Source organism: Pristiophorus japonicus, chromosome 15, assembly GCF_044704955.1.
Source record: "Pristiophorus japonicus isolate sPriJap1 chromosome 15, sPriJap1.hap1, whole genome shotgun sequence".
Taxonomy (NCBI): domain Eukaryota; kingdom Metazoa; phylum Chordata; class Chondrichthyes; family Pristiophoridae; genus Pristiophorus; species Pristiophorus japonicus.
In genome coordinates, this window is record NC_091991.1 from 40,253,775 (window position 1) to 40,267,669 (window position 13,895).

A 13,895-nucleotide genomic window follows, 5' to 3' on the forward strand; every position below is an offset into this window, starting at 1 on the left:
TCTGCCATACCCAAGCAAATGGGTGATGAGACCAAACCTTACAGCGATCGCAAAGATGAACTATCCATTCAGTCAGATTGTTTACTGTGGGGTAATCGTGTTGTTATGCCTAAGAAAGGCAGAGAGAAATTTGTACATGATCTACAAAGCACTCATCCCGGTATTGTCATGATGAAAGCCATTGCCAGGTCTCATGTATGGTGGCCTGGAATTGACTCTGATCTGGAATCATGTGTGCATCAGTGCAACACTTGCATGCAGCTAAGTAAAGCACCAGCAGACTCGCTGCTGAGTCTGTGGTCGTGGCCATCTAAACCATGGTCCAGGATCCACATCGACTTTGCAGGATCCTTCCTGGGAAAGATGCTTTTGGTTGTGGTGGATGCATATTCCAAGTGGATAGAATGTATAATCATGTCATCCAGTACATCCACAGCTACCATTGTCATGTTTGCCACTCATGGTCTGCCCGACATCATTGTAAGCGACAGCAGACCTTGCTTCACTCGTCTGGAGTTTCAAGAGTTCATGAAACTCAATGGTATCAAACATGTGCGGTCAGCACCGTTCAAACCCGCATCTAATGGTTAAGCAGAGTGTGCTGTCCAAACCATCAAGCAGTGTATGAAACGTGTAACTCAAGGTTCACTGCAGACTCGCTTGTCATGCATATTGCTGAGTTACAGGGCAAGACCCCACATGCTTATCAGGGTCCCCCCTGCTGAACCATTGATGAAGAGAGGTCTCAAGACCCTGACTTGAATGATCATGTTGAATACAGATGTCAAAGTCAGCAGTGGTATCATGATCGCGCTGCTGTGTCATGCGACATTTCCGTTAATGATCTTGTGTATGTACTAAATTATGGTCAAGGTCCCAAGTAGATCGTCGGTACTGTTACGGCCAAGGAGGGTAACAGAGTGTTTATCGTCAAGCTCAAGAATGGGCAAACATGCAGGAAACATGTTGGTCAGAGAAGCTGTGGCACATGGATGAACCGGAACAGTCTGAGGAAGACACAATCAGTGATCAGCCAACCTACCCTCAGTCATCAGAGGACTCTGCTGTCATCAATGAAGCTAGACTTTCAATCCCTGACATGGTCATTGCCACTCCCATCAGATCGGCTACCCAGCCTCAAGTCATAACAGACTCAGAACACTTGCCCAAGGCTGGAGTTGAACTGAGACGATCAACTCGGGAGTGGAAAGCCCCGGACCGTCTCAATTTGTAAAAAGACCATTACTAATATCTTAAGGGGGGATATTGTGATGTATGAATGCTTGGGGTTACTAGACACCAGGTGGCGCCACTGTTGGAGGTCATTGGGCTGTACGCACGTATGTGCAGCCCAGGTATAAAAGGCAAGCCATCATGCAATGTAATCACTTTGGGCCCTAATAAAACAGAGTCAGGTTTGTACCTGTGCTAGTTTACAGTATTCAGTCTATCGAGTTATTACATACATAACAGCACCGACACTCAGCAATCTTCCACCAGCCCTGCTGTAGTCAATGGGGAGACACTACGTAGCAGCAGTAGATTCGGAAAAGGCACTGTAAAGAGGAGAAGTAGGGCTTGCACAAAGGTGATTAGTTAATATTCTTGTTGTATATATGTGGTTAATGAATTTGAATAAATTTATTAATGAAATGTGAAAGATTTGGTGCTGTGTCTCTTCAGCTTTGTGCTGTGATATGGAATGAGAAATTGATGGAATGACGGGGACGTGTTGAGCAATCAGGAAGTGCCCTCGAATTCATTGGAAGCGGAGTCTGCTGAGGCGGTCACGGACTGCGCTTCCACAAAGCCGATTGAGTGGCTGCCTCCTCCCTCGCTGCTGTTCGTGCTCCTGTTCCTCCTCCTCCTCGTCCTCAACCTCGTCCTCCTCCTCTCCCTCTTCTGCTTCCCGAGGTGGTGCGGCTATGCCTGGTAGCAATGGCTGGGCCCTCATGATGGCCAGTTTTTGCAGCATGCAGCAGACGACGACGAAAAGGGACACCCGCTCAGTTGAGTACTGCAGGACTCCTCCCGAGTGGTCAAGGCAGCAGAACCGTTGCTTGAGCACTCCGATGGTCTGCTCAATGATGTTCCTGGTGGTGGCATGGCTGTCATTGTATGAGTGCTCGGCATGAGTTTTGAGGTTGTGGAGGGGAGTCATGAGCCAGGTGGAGAGCGGATTGCCCTTGTTTCCCAGCAGCCAGCCGCGAGTTTGATGTGGTGGCTGGAAGAGAGCTGGCACACTGGTCTGGCGCAGGATGATGGCATTGTGACTGCTGCCAAGATAGTGGGCATTGACGGTGAGGATTCGCTATGTGCGGTCGCACACCAACTATACATTAAGTGAGTGGTAGCCTTTGCGGTTACGGAATACCTCAGGATGGTTATGTGGTGCCTGCAAAGCGACGTGTGTGCAATCAATGGCGCCCTGCACCATGGGGAAGCACACTATCCTGGCAAAGCCGCATGCGCGCTTGTGCTGCTTCTCTCTGGTGATGGGGAGGGAAATGTATTCCCTTCTTCTTCTGCAGCGAGCCTCTGTGACCTCGAGGATGCAGCAATGCATGGCAAACTGGGATATGTTAGATATGTCTCCTGTTGCTCACTGGAAGGATCCGCTGGCGTTGAAATTGCTGCCGATGGTGACCTTGACTGCCACTGAGAGAGCCATCCACACCCTGGTCTGAGGCTGGAGCTCTGGTTGCAGGAGGTGGTAGAGCTCTGTGACCACGCCCTTGGTGAAGCAGCGCCTTCAAAGATACTGTTCCTTAGTGAATTTGATGCAGGAGAACTGCTGCCGCAATACCCTGGGAGGGTAAGGCTTTCTGTTGACAGCCCTATCAGCCCTCCTTGCTCTGGCCACATTATGCAATCTTTCTCTCTGTCTCCGCTGCCTCTGACTTTGATGCTGGAGGGTGAGGGCGAGTGCCAGTATAGCCCCCATTAATGTATCATAATGTAGTACTGTTAAATCTCATCTGAATAATACTGAATCATTTTTATGAGGCAGAATCGCTAAAAATGGCAGTTTGCTTATCTCAACCTGACAAGGCAGCCGACTGCAATAAACCAATGTTGATGCCTTTAAATACCACTCCTACAGCAACCATGCAAATGCATACACTTCCTCTTCCTGCCGTTGTTGACGGCAGGCGCTCAGGCAAGGGGCGAGAGTAAATTTCTGATCCGGGGTGGTAACGGGGCGCTGTGCACCAGATGACATCATGGTCAATGGGGCACTAGAGACTGAGGCGGTAACTGTTAACGCCAGCGCAAAACCGCCATGGAAGTTTGCGGGCATCGGTGAATTTGCCGCGTCTGGTCGGTAACCCCCTCAGCGCCCCATTACTGCCCCGCTGGCGCTAACTGGCGGAGCAAAGCAGCTGAATGTCTTCCCCCATGGTTTTAATTTATTTTGCAACTAAAAAACACATAATGCTCTTCCTTTTACACACAGAAATGAATGGTATTTCACTTGGGTGGTAGCAGTGCACACCAGCAATAAAAAAAAGAAAATCTGATTAGGTGGTGTTGGAACTGCTGGTTGAAAAATACAAGGTATGCAGAATACATCACTGTCGCTGCTGTAGTGGCGCACATCATGCCCACTGTGTTATGTATGGAGAAAGAGTGAGACTGAACACTTAAAGTGTGACCTTAGTTTTTTATTGCAGGTCTCCAGAGTGCCTCTCCAACCTGTGAGGCCTCCTTAAATACCTGTGCTGTCAAGGGACTATGGGATCGCTTGGCACTCCAGGGGATGAGCCCTCTGGTGGCTGTACAGAGTATCTACAAGTATACATATATAACAATACTCCCCCCCCCAAAGTCAATAGTGTAACTATTTACAATGTAAGTCGATTTTGGGCCCTTCTTGCTCTGGTTGATCGTCTCGGTGTGAAAGCTGGTATTGGAGAATCAATTGTTGGGCCCTCGCTGGGCTGCTGTGCAGCTGGCCTTGCTGGGCTGCCTGGTGTGGTGAGTCCTGCTGGGCTGCTGTGGATGATGGGTTCTGCTTCGTGGCCAAAGTGGTGCAGGTTGCCACTGGTGTGTATGTTGAGTTTGATTTGGTCTAAGTATTTCCAGTGAATGAGTCCATTTGAAAGATTGACCCAAAACACCCTGCTCCCCTCTTTGGCCACGACAGTGCCGGGAAGCCACTTGGGACCTTGTCCATAATCCAATACAAATACAGGATCATTGATTTTAATTTCGCGCAACACATTGACGCTATCATTGTATGTACTTTGTTGAAGTCGCCTGCTCTCTACCTGTTCATGTAGATCAGGAAAAACTAATGAGAGCCTTATCTTAAGTGCTCTTTTCATGAGCAGTTCAGCACGGATCCCAATGAGTGAGTGTGGTCTCGTGCGGTAGCTAAACAGGACCCGGGATAGGCGAGTCTGCAGTGAGCCTTCCGTTACCCTCTTCAAGCCCTGCTTGATGGTTTGCACTGCTCTCTCTGCCTGACCATTGGACGCTGGTTTAAACGGGGCAGATGTGATATGTTTGATCCCGTTGCGGGTCATGAATTCTTTGAACTCAGCACTGATAAAACATGGCCCGTTGTCGCTCACCAGGACATCAGGTAGGCCGTGTGTGGCCAACATGGCCCGCAGGCTTTCAGTAGTGACAGCGGACGTGCTAGCCGACATTATATCACATTCAATGCATTTGGAGTATGCATCTACAACGACAAGGAACATTTCACCCAAGAACGGGCCTGCATAGTCGACATGTACCCTAGACCACAGTTTAGAGGGCCAAGACCATAAACTTAGCGGCGCCTCCCTGGGTGCATCGCTTAACTGCGAGCATGTATTACATCTGTGCACGCAGGACTCTAAGTCCGCATCAATACCGGGCCACCACACGTGGGATCTGGCTATCGCTTTCCTCATTACGATGCCTGCGTGGGTACTGTGGAGGTCACTGATGAAGGTGTCTCTGCCCTTCTTGGGAACCACTACACGATTTCCCCACAGAAGGCAGTCTGCCTATATAGACATTTCATCTTTGCGCCGCTGGAATGGCTTTATCTCTTCCTGCATTTCTACAGGGACACTGGACCAGCTCCCGTGAAGCACACAGTTTTTGACTCGAGATAATAAGGGGTCCTGGCTCATCCAGGTGTTGATCTGACGGGTGAATGCTCACTCTCAAATGCTTCCATAACCATGGCTAAAACTGCGGGTTGCGCCATTTCTACCCCTGTGGTGGGCAATGGCAGTCTGCTGAGAGCATCGGCGCAGTTTTCTGTGCCTGGCCTGTGGCGAATGGCATAGTTGTATGCAGACAACATGAGCGCCCATCTCTGGATACGGGCCGATGCATTGGTATTTATCGCTTTACTCCAGAAAAACAGGGATATGAGTGGCTTATGATCAGTTTCCAATTCGGATTTTAGCCCAAACAGATATTGATCCATTTTCTTTATCCCCTAGACACATGCTAACGCTTCTTTTTCAATAATGCTGTTGGCTCTCTGAGCCTTAGACAGACTCCTGGATGCGCAAGCAACTGGTTGCAGTTTCCCAAAATCATTAGCTTGTTGCAATACACACTGGATGCCATATAGAAACATAGAAACATAGAAAATAGGTGCATTAGGTCATTCAGCCCTTCGTGCCTGCACCAACATTCAATAAGATCATGGCTGATCATTCCGTCAGTACCTCTTTCCCGCTTTCTCTCCATACCCCTTGATCCCTTTAGCATACGGGCCATATCAAACTCCCTCTTGAATATATCCAATGAACTGGCATCAACAACTCTCTGCGGCAGGGAATTCTACAGGTTAACAACTCTCTGAGTGAAGAAGTTTCTCCTCATCTCAGTCCTAAATGGCCTACCCCTTATTCTAAGACTGTGTCCCCTGGTCCTGGACTTCCCCAACATCAGGAACATTCTTCCTGCATCTAACCTGTCCAGTCCCGTCAGAATCTTATACGTTTCTATGAGATCCCCTCTCATCTTTCTAAACTCCAGTGTATAAAGCCCAGTTGATCCAGTCTCTCCTCATATGTCAGTCCAGCCATCCCTGGAATCAGTCTGATGAACCTTCATTGCACTCCCTCAATAGCAAGAACGTCCTTCCTCAGATTAGGAGAACAAAACTGAACACAATATTCCAGATGAGGTCTCACCAAGGACCTGTACAACTGCAGTAACACCTCCCTGCTCCTATACTCAAATCCCCTAGCTATGAAGGCCAACATGCCATTTGCATTCTTCACCGCCTGCTGTACCTGCATGCCAACTTTCAATGACTGATGAACCAGGACACCCAGGTCTCGTTGCACCTCCCCTTTTCCTAATCTGCCACCATTCAGATAATATTCTGCCTTCGTGTTTTTGCCCCTAAAGTGGATAACCTCACATTTATCCATATTATACTGCATCTGCCATGCATTTGCCCACTCACCTAACCTGTCCAAGTCATCCTGCAGCCTCTGAGCATCCTCCTCACAGCTCACACCTCCACTCAGTTTAGTGTCATCTGCAAACTTGGAGATATTACACTCAATTCCTTCATCTAAATCATAAATGAATATTGTAAAGAGCTGGGGTCCCAGCACTGAGCCCTGTGGCACTCCACTAGGCATTGCCTGCCATTCTGAAAAGGACCCGTTTATCCCGACTCTCTGCCTCCTATCTGCCAACCAGTTCTCTATCCACATCAGTACATTACCCCCAATACCATGTGTTTTGATTTTGCACACCAATCTCTTGTCTGGGACCTTGTCAAAAGCCTTTCGAAAGTCCAAATACACCACATCCACTGGCTCTCCCTTGTCCACTCTGCTCGTTACATCCTCAAAAAACTCCAGAAGACACGTCAAGCATGATTTCCCTTTCACAAATCCATGCTGACTTGGACCGATCCTGTCACTGCTTTCCGAATGCGCTGCTATTTCATCCTTAATGATTGATTCCAACATTTTCCCCACTACTGATGTCCGGCGAACCGGTCTATAATTACCTGTTTTCTCTCCCTCCTTTTTTAAAAAGTGGTGTTACATTAGCTACTCTCCAGTCCATAGGAACTGATTCAGAGTCGATAGACTGTTGGAAAATGATCACCAATGCATCCACTATTTCTAGGACCACTTCCTTAAGTACTCTGGGATGCAGACTATCAGGCCCTGGGGATTTATCAGCCTTCAATCCCATCAATTTCCCTAACACAATTTCCCACCTTATAAGGATATCCTTCAGTTCCTCCTTCTCACTAGACCCTCGTTCCCCTAGTACCTCCGGAAGGTTATTTGTGTCTTCCTTCATGAAGACAGAACCAAAGTATTTGTTCAATTGGTCTGCCATTTTTTTGTTCCCCATTATAAATTCACCTGAATCTGACTGCAAGGGACCTACGTTTGTCTTCACTAATCTTTTTCTCTTCACATATCTATAGAAGCTTTTGCAATTAGTTTTTATATTCCCGGCAAGCTTCCTCTCGTATTCTATTTTCCCCCTCCTAATTAAACCCTTTGTCCTCTTCTGCTGAATTCAAAATTTCTCCCAGTCCTCAGCTTTGCTGCTTTTTCTGGCCAATTTATATGCCTCTTCCTTGGATTTAACACTATCCTTAATTTCCATTGTTAGCCACGGTTGAGCCACCTTAACTTTTAATTTTTTCTACAGACAGAGATGTACAATTGTTGTACATTGTACATCTGATCTTTAAATGATTGCCATTGATTATCCACCGTCAATCCTTTAAGTATCACTTGCCAGTCTATTCTAGCCAATTCATGCCTCAAACCATCGAAGTTACCTTTCCTTAAGTTCAGGACCCTAATTTCTGAATTAACTGTGTCACTCTCCATCCTAATAAAGAATTCTACCATATTATGGTCACTCTTCCCCAAGGGGTCTCGCACAACAAGATTGCTAATTAGTCCTTCCTCATTACACATCACCCAGTCTAGGATTGCCAGCCCTCTAGTTGGTTCCTCGACATATTGGTCTAGAAAACCATCCCTAATACACCCCAGAAAATCCTCCTCCACCGTATTGCTACCAGTTTGGTTAGCCCAATCTATATGTAGATTAAAATCACCCATGATAACTGCTGTACCTTTATTGCATGCATCCCTAATTTCTTGTTTGATGCTGTCCCCAACCTCACTACTACTGTTTGGTGGTCTGTACAGAACTCCCACTAGTGTTTTCTGCCCTTTGGTATTCCGCAGCTCCACCCATACCAATTCCACATCATCGAAGTCAATGTCCCTCCTTACTATTGCATTAATTTCCTCTTTCACCAGCAACGCCACCCCACCTCCTTTTCCTTTCTGTTTATCCTTCCTAAATGTTGAATACCCCTGGATGTTGAGTTCACAGCCTTGGTCACCCTGGAGCCGTCTCTCCATGATGCCAATTACATCATATCCGTTAACTGCTATCTGCGCAGTTAATTCGTCCGCCTTATTCCGAATACTCCTCGCATTGAGGCACAGAGCCTTCAGGCTTGTCTTTTTAACACACTTTGTCCCTTTACAATTTTGCTATAATGTGACCCTTTTTGTTTTTTGCCTTAGGTTTCTCTGCCCTCCACTTTTACTATTCTCCTTTCTATCTTTTGCTTCTGCCTCCATTTTATTTCCCTCTGTCTCCCTGCATAGGTTCCCATCCTTCTGCTATATTAGTTTAACTCCTCCCCAACAGCACGAGCAAACACTCCCTCTCGGACATTAGTCCCGGTCCTGCCCAGGTGCAGACTGTACGGTTTGTACTGGTCCCACCTCCCCCAGAACCGGTTCCAATGTCACAGGAATTTGAATCCCTCCCTTCTGCACCACTCCTCAAGCCACGTATTCATCTGAGCTATCCTGTGATTCCTACTCTGACTAGCACGTGGCACTGGTAGCAATCCTGAGATTACTACTTTTGAGGTCCTACTTTTTAATTTAGCTCCTAGCTCCCTAAATTCGTCTCGTAGGACCTCATCCCATTTTTTTACCTATATCGTTGGTACCTATATGTACCACGACAACTGACTGTTCACCCTTCTTTTTTCAGAATGTCCTATACCCGCTCCGAGACATCCTTGACCCTTGCACCAGGGAGGCAACATACTACCCTGGAGTCTCGGTTGCGGCCACAGAAATGCCTATCTATTCCCCTTACAATTGAATCCCCTATCACTATAGCTCTCCCGCTCTTTTTCCTGCCCTCCTGTGCAGCAGAGCCACCCACGGTGCCATGAACTTGGCTGCTGCTGCTCTCCCCTGATGAGTCATCCCCCTCAACAGTACCCAAAGTGGTGTATCTGTTTTGCAGGGGGATGACCAGATGGGACCCCTGCACTACCTTCCTTGCACTGCTCTTCCTGTTGGTCACCCATTCCCTATCTGGCTGTGTACCCTTTACCTGCGGTGTGGCCAACTCACTAAACGTGCTCCAGAATAAATCCACCCGCAGCTCCAGTGCCGCAATGTGGTCTGTCAGCTGCTGCAGGCGGATGCACTTCCCACATATATAGTCATCAGGGACACTGGAAGCGTTCCTGACTTCCCACATATTACAGGAGGAGCATAACAAGTGTCCGAGCTCTCCTGCCATGGCTTAACCCCTAGATTAACTTAATTTGGCAACAACAATGCTTAAGGTTACTTACTGATAATGGAAAAGAAAATGAAAAACTTCTCACCAATTACCAGCCAATCACTTACCCCCTTATCTGTGATGTCACCTTTCGATTTCTTTCTACTTCTTTTTTGCCTTCTGCCCCTGCTGCAGCTGCACCGGTAGGCCTCCTCAACCACGAACTCCTGCTGGGCCTTTTGTCGGCCTCTCCATGCTGCCTCCGACGACACTGCTCAAATTCCCCACTCGTTTCCTCGACGCATCACATGCTAGTACCAAATGCTTACATGGATCATATAACACAAGTAATTTGTTTGAGCATAACAATTTTCTCGCTTTTACAAAGGCAATTTCTTGGCTTTTGCCCCATGCCCATTCATCCCCCTTTCGCAGTAAGACATGCAGTGGTTCTAACAGTGTGCTGAGACCCAGTAAGAAGTTACCAAAGTAGTTCAGGATTCCTAGAAACGACCGCAGCTCCGTCATGTTCTGTGGCCTTGGTGCGTTCTCGATTGTCTCCGTCTTCGAGTTGGTGGGCCTGATGCCGTCCGCCGCAATCTTCCTTCCCAAGAACTCCACTTTAGGCACCAGGAAAACGCACTTTGAGTGTTTTAACCTGAGCCCCACGCGGTTGAGTCGACTAAGAACCTCCTCCAGGTTCTGCAAATGCTCGACTATGTCCCGACCTGTCACCAAGGTGTCGTCCTGCAAGACCACAGTGTGCAGGACCGACTTCAGTAAGCTTTCCATGTTTCTCTGGAATATCGCCGCCGCTGATCGAATTCCAAATGGGCATCTGTTATAACTAAAAAGACCTTTGTGCGTGTTGATGCAGGTGGGGCCCTTCGATGATTCCTCCAGTTCCTGCGTCATGTAGGCTGAAGTCAGATCCAGTTTCGTGAACGACTTTTCTCCCGCCAGCATTGCAAAGAGGTCGTCGGCCTTTGGTAGTGGGTATTGATCCTGCAGGGAGAAACGATTGATAGTTACTTTGTAATCGCCACAGATTCTGACAGTGCCGTCTCCCTTGAGGACTGGGACAATAGGACTCGCCCACTCGTTAAACTCGATCGGTGAAATGATGCCCTCTCTTTGCAGCCGGTCTAGCTCGATCTCTACCTTTTTTCTCATGTATGGTACTGCTCTCGCCTTGTGATGGATGGGTCGCGCCCCCGGAATTAGGTGGATCTGCACTTTTGCTCTTTGGAATTTCCCGATGCCTGGTTCGAACAGCGAAGGAAACGCTGGGCACTGGTTTAAGACCTGGGCACACGAAGTGTTGTCAGCGGGCGGTAGCGCTCAGACGTCGTCCCAGTTCCAGTGTATCTTTCCCAGCCAGCTCCTGCCGAGCAGCGTGGGACCATCGCCCGGTACAACCCAGAGTGGTAGCTTGTGCACCACTCCATCGTAGGAGACCTTTACGGTAGCACTGCCGATTACGGGAATCAGTTATTTTGTGTAAGTTCTTAGTTTTGTGTGAACTCGAGTTAAGACTGATCTTGAGGCCTTGATGCACCACAATCTTTTGAAAGTCTTTTTACCCATGATGGACTGGCTTGCGCCTGTGTCCAGCTCCATTGACACCGGGAGTCCATTTAGTTCAACATTCAGCATTATCGGGGGACACTTTGTGGTGAATGTGTGCACTCCATGCATCTCTGGCTCCTTGGTCTGAGGCTCTGGTTCGTTATGATCCTCCGAGGATCTGTCCTCCTCTGCAACATGGTGGTTTGCAGGATTAACAGGATTTGCAGCTCTCCTGCACATACGTTGGAGGTGTCCCATTGTTCCACAGCCCTTGCAAATGTACCCTTTGAATCGGCATGAATGGAAATGATGATCATTCCCTCAGCGCCAACAAGGTGTTAATGGCCTCGCATTCATCACTCTTGATGGTGGTCTCTGAGACATCTGCAGACGTGCAGCTGCAGGCATGTGTGACCTGCCCTGTACGTTGCAGTTTGAAAACAACATTACTTTGTTCACAGTTCTTGTAGCAGCACTTGTGTGTTGAGAGATTTGTTTAGTATTGTCACTGGTGGCAATGAATGCCTGGGCTATCGCTAGGGCCTTGGTCAAGGTTGGGGTCTCTACAGTCAAAAGTTTGCGAAGTATGGTTTCGTGGCCGATGCCAAGTACGAAAAAGTCTCTGAGCATGTGCTCCAAATGTCCTTCAAATTCACAATGTCCTGCAAGGCGTCTTAGTTCGGCGACATAACCCGCCACTTCCTGGCCTTCAGACCTTTTATAGGTGTAGAACTGGTACCTCGCCATCAGAACGCTTTCCTTTGGGTTCAAATGCTCTCAGACCAGTGTGCACAAATCATCATATGATTTCTTCATGGGTTTCGCTGGAGTAAGCATATTTTTCATGAGGCTATACGTTGGTGCCCCACAGATGGTGAGGAGGATCACCCTTCGTTTGGCAGCACTCTCTTCTCCCTCTCGCTCATTGGCTACAAAGTATTGTTCGAGTCGCTCCACAAAAGTTTCCCAATCATCTCCCTCTGAGAATTTCTCCAGGATGCCCACTGTTCTCTGCATTTTTGGTTTCGCTATCTGTATCTCATCGCCAGTTGTTATGTATGGAGAAAGAGTCAGACTGAACACTGTGAGCTTAAAGTAAAGTGTGACCTTAGTCTTTTACTGCCGGTCTCCAGAGTGCCTCTCCAACCTGTGAGGCCTCCTTAAATACCTGTGCTCCCAAGGGACTATGGGATCCTTTGGGACTCCAGGGGATGAGCCCTCTGGTGGCTGTATAGAGTACATACAAATATACATATATAACACACTCTTTAATAGCTTGTGATATCAGTCTGCAGATTTCCGTGCAAGGCTCATGGCTGTTATTTATTAACAGGCTTCAAATTCTTTTTTATGCATTTTTCTCTCATCCACACGAAAACAAAAAAAAATGCGATAGAATAGCGGTCAGTGAGCATTTCAGGTACCTGCAAGCAGTATCTGCACTTTCTACCCTGATGATCACTGAGTGAAAAATGTAGCTGTGATTACTAGCTTAAATATATGCTGGTATTTTGTTATTGTTGGACAAAACAGGAGACCATCTATCATCAGGTTCCTGCCTCCTTCTGCTGTCACTCCTTTTGGATTTGAACTGTCGGAACATATGTAAGAGCCATGTCTGAAGCATCAGACATCCATAACAACCCTACTTAGTTACAATTGCTGTTTATATAAACTGACAGAGTAATCGTTCAGAGACAGGTAGACCAATTCTGAAAGGTTTTATTTGTAAATTCACAAAACCACAACCCTGTTTCCCATAACTTACACAGTAAAACTTTACTTGACCTCCAAATGACTTTCAGACAAGTTCCAAAATATTAGTACAACTAAACCTTCTTTTCATCTAGAGATTTAGTTAGCTCTAAAGCATCCTGTTGGAGTTTAACTTGAGCGTTACTAGAAATAGTAGCAGGTATATTACAAAGTGTGGCTTGATAAGATGTCCTAAAGTGGGATAATTTATCTTCTCATTGACCAATTCTAGAAGTGCTAGCTGGCTGGTGGGTGGGTGGGTGCAGGATATCTGAGGACAGAAGGCTGCTGCCGGGGACGTGAAGGAGTGGGGCATGAGAGGCCCAAGGTTTCTGTGTAGGGCCCACAATAATGCAAAAAGTTTGAAAAATTAATGACTTTTCTGGGCCTCTTCTGGCCCCAGATCCACTTGCGCCCAGGTCTAACTGCAGCGGGGGGGGGGGCGGGGGAGAGGGGATGGGGGGTGACCGGGGTTCAGCATTTGGTGAACTGTCACGATCCTTAGTTAAAATTGCCTAATTGTGCCAGATCCTAATTTTAATATAGCCATGAGGTCACCGCATGCCTTTGTCTGGTGCCTTGGACGCCTCTGAAAAGTGCGAGGTTAAAATGGCGGTGGCAGGGGCACGTCAGGAACACAGCTGTAAGTACTCCAGAACTGTTGGTTGGGCAAGCAGGGTTAAAATCGAGGCTTAACAGTATGTGGAGTTGTGATGACCCCCTTGGTCAAGCAGTCAAGGCAAAAGGACAGCCTCGGGTGAGGCACTAGAGGGTTGTTGACAATCATGGACCAATTTGCTTTTCCGCAATGCTGTAGTCTCACCATAAGCCTTGCTGGATGGAAGTATGGGACGGAAATTGGTGCCCTATCTCCAATATGAATGGCCATCTAGCAAGGTTCCATGATGGGAGCAAATTTGCCCTCATATTTAGCATTAGTTAATGCCTTAGGAGAACATTAGGAAAAATCAAAAGTGAATGATCGAATAAGGAAGTCTACACCAGCTTCAAAATAGCATGGT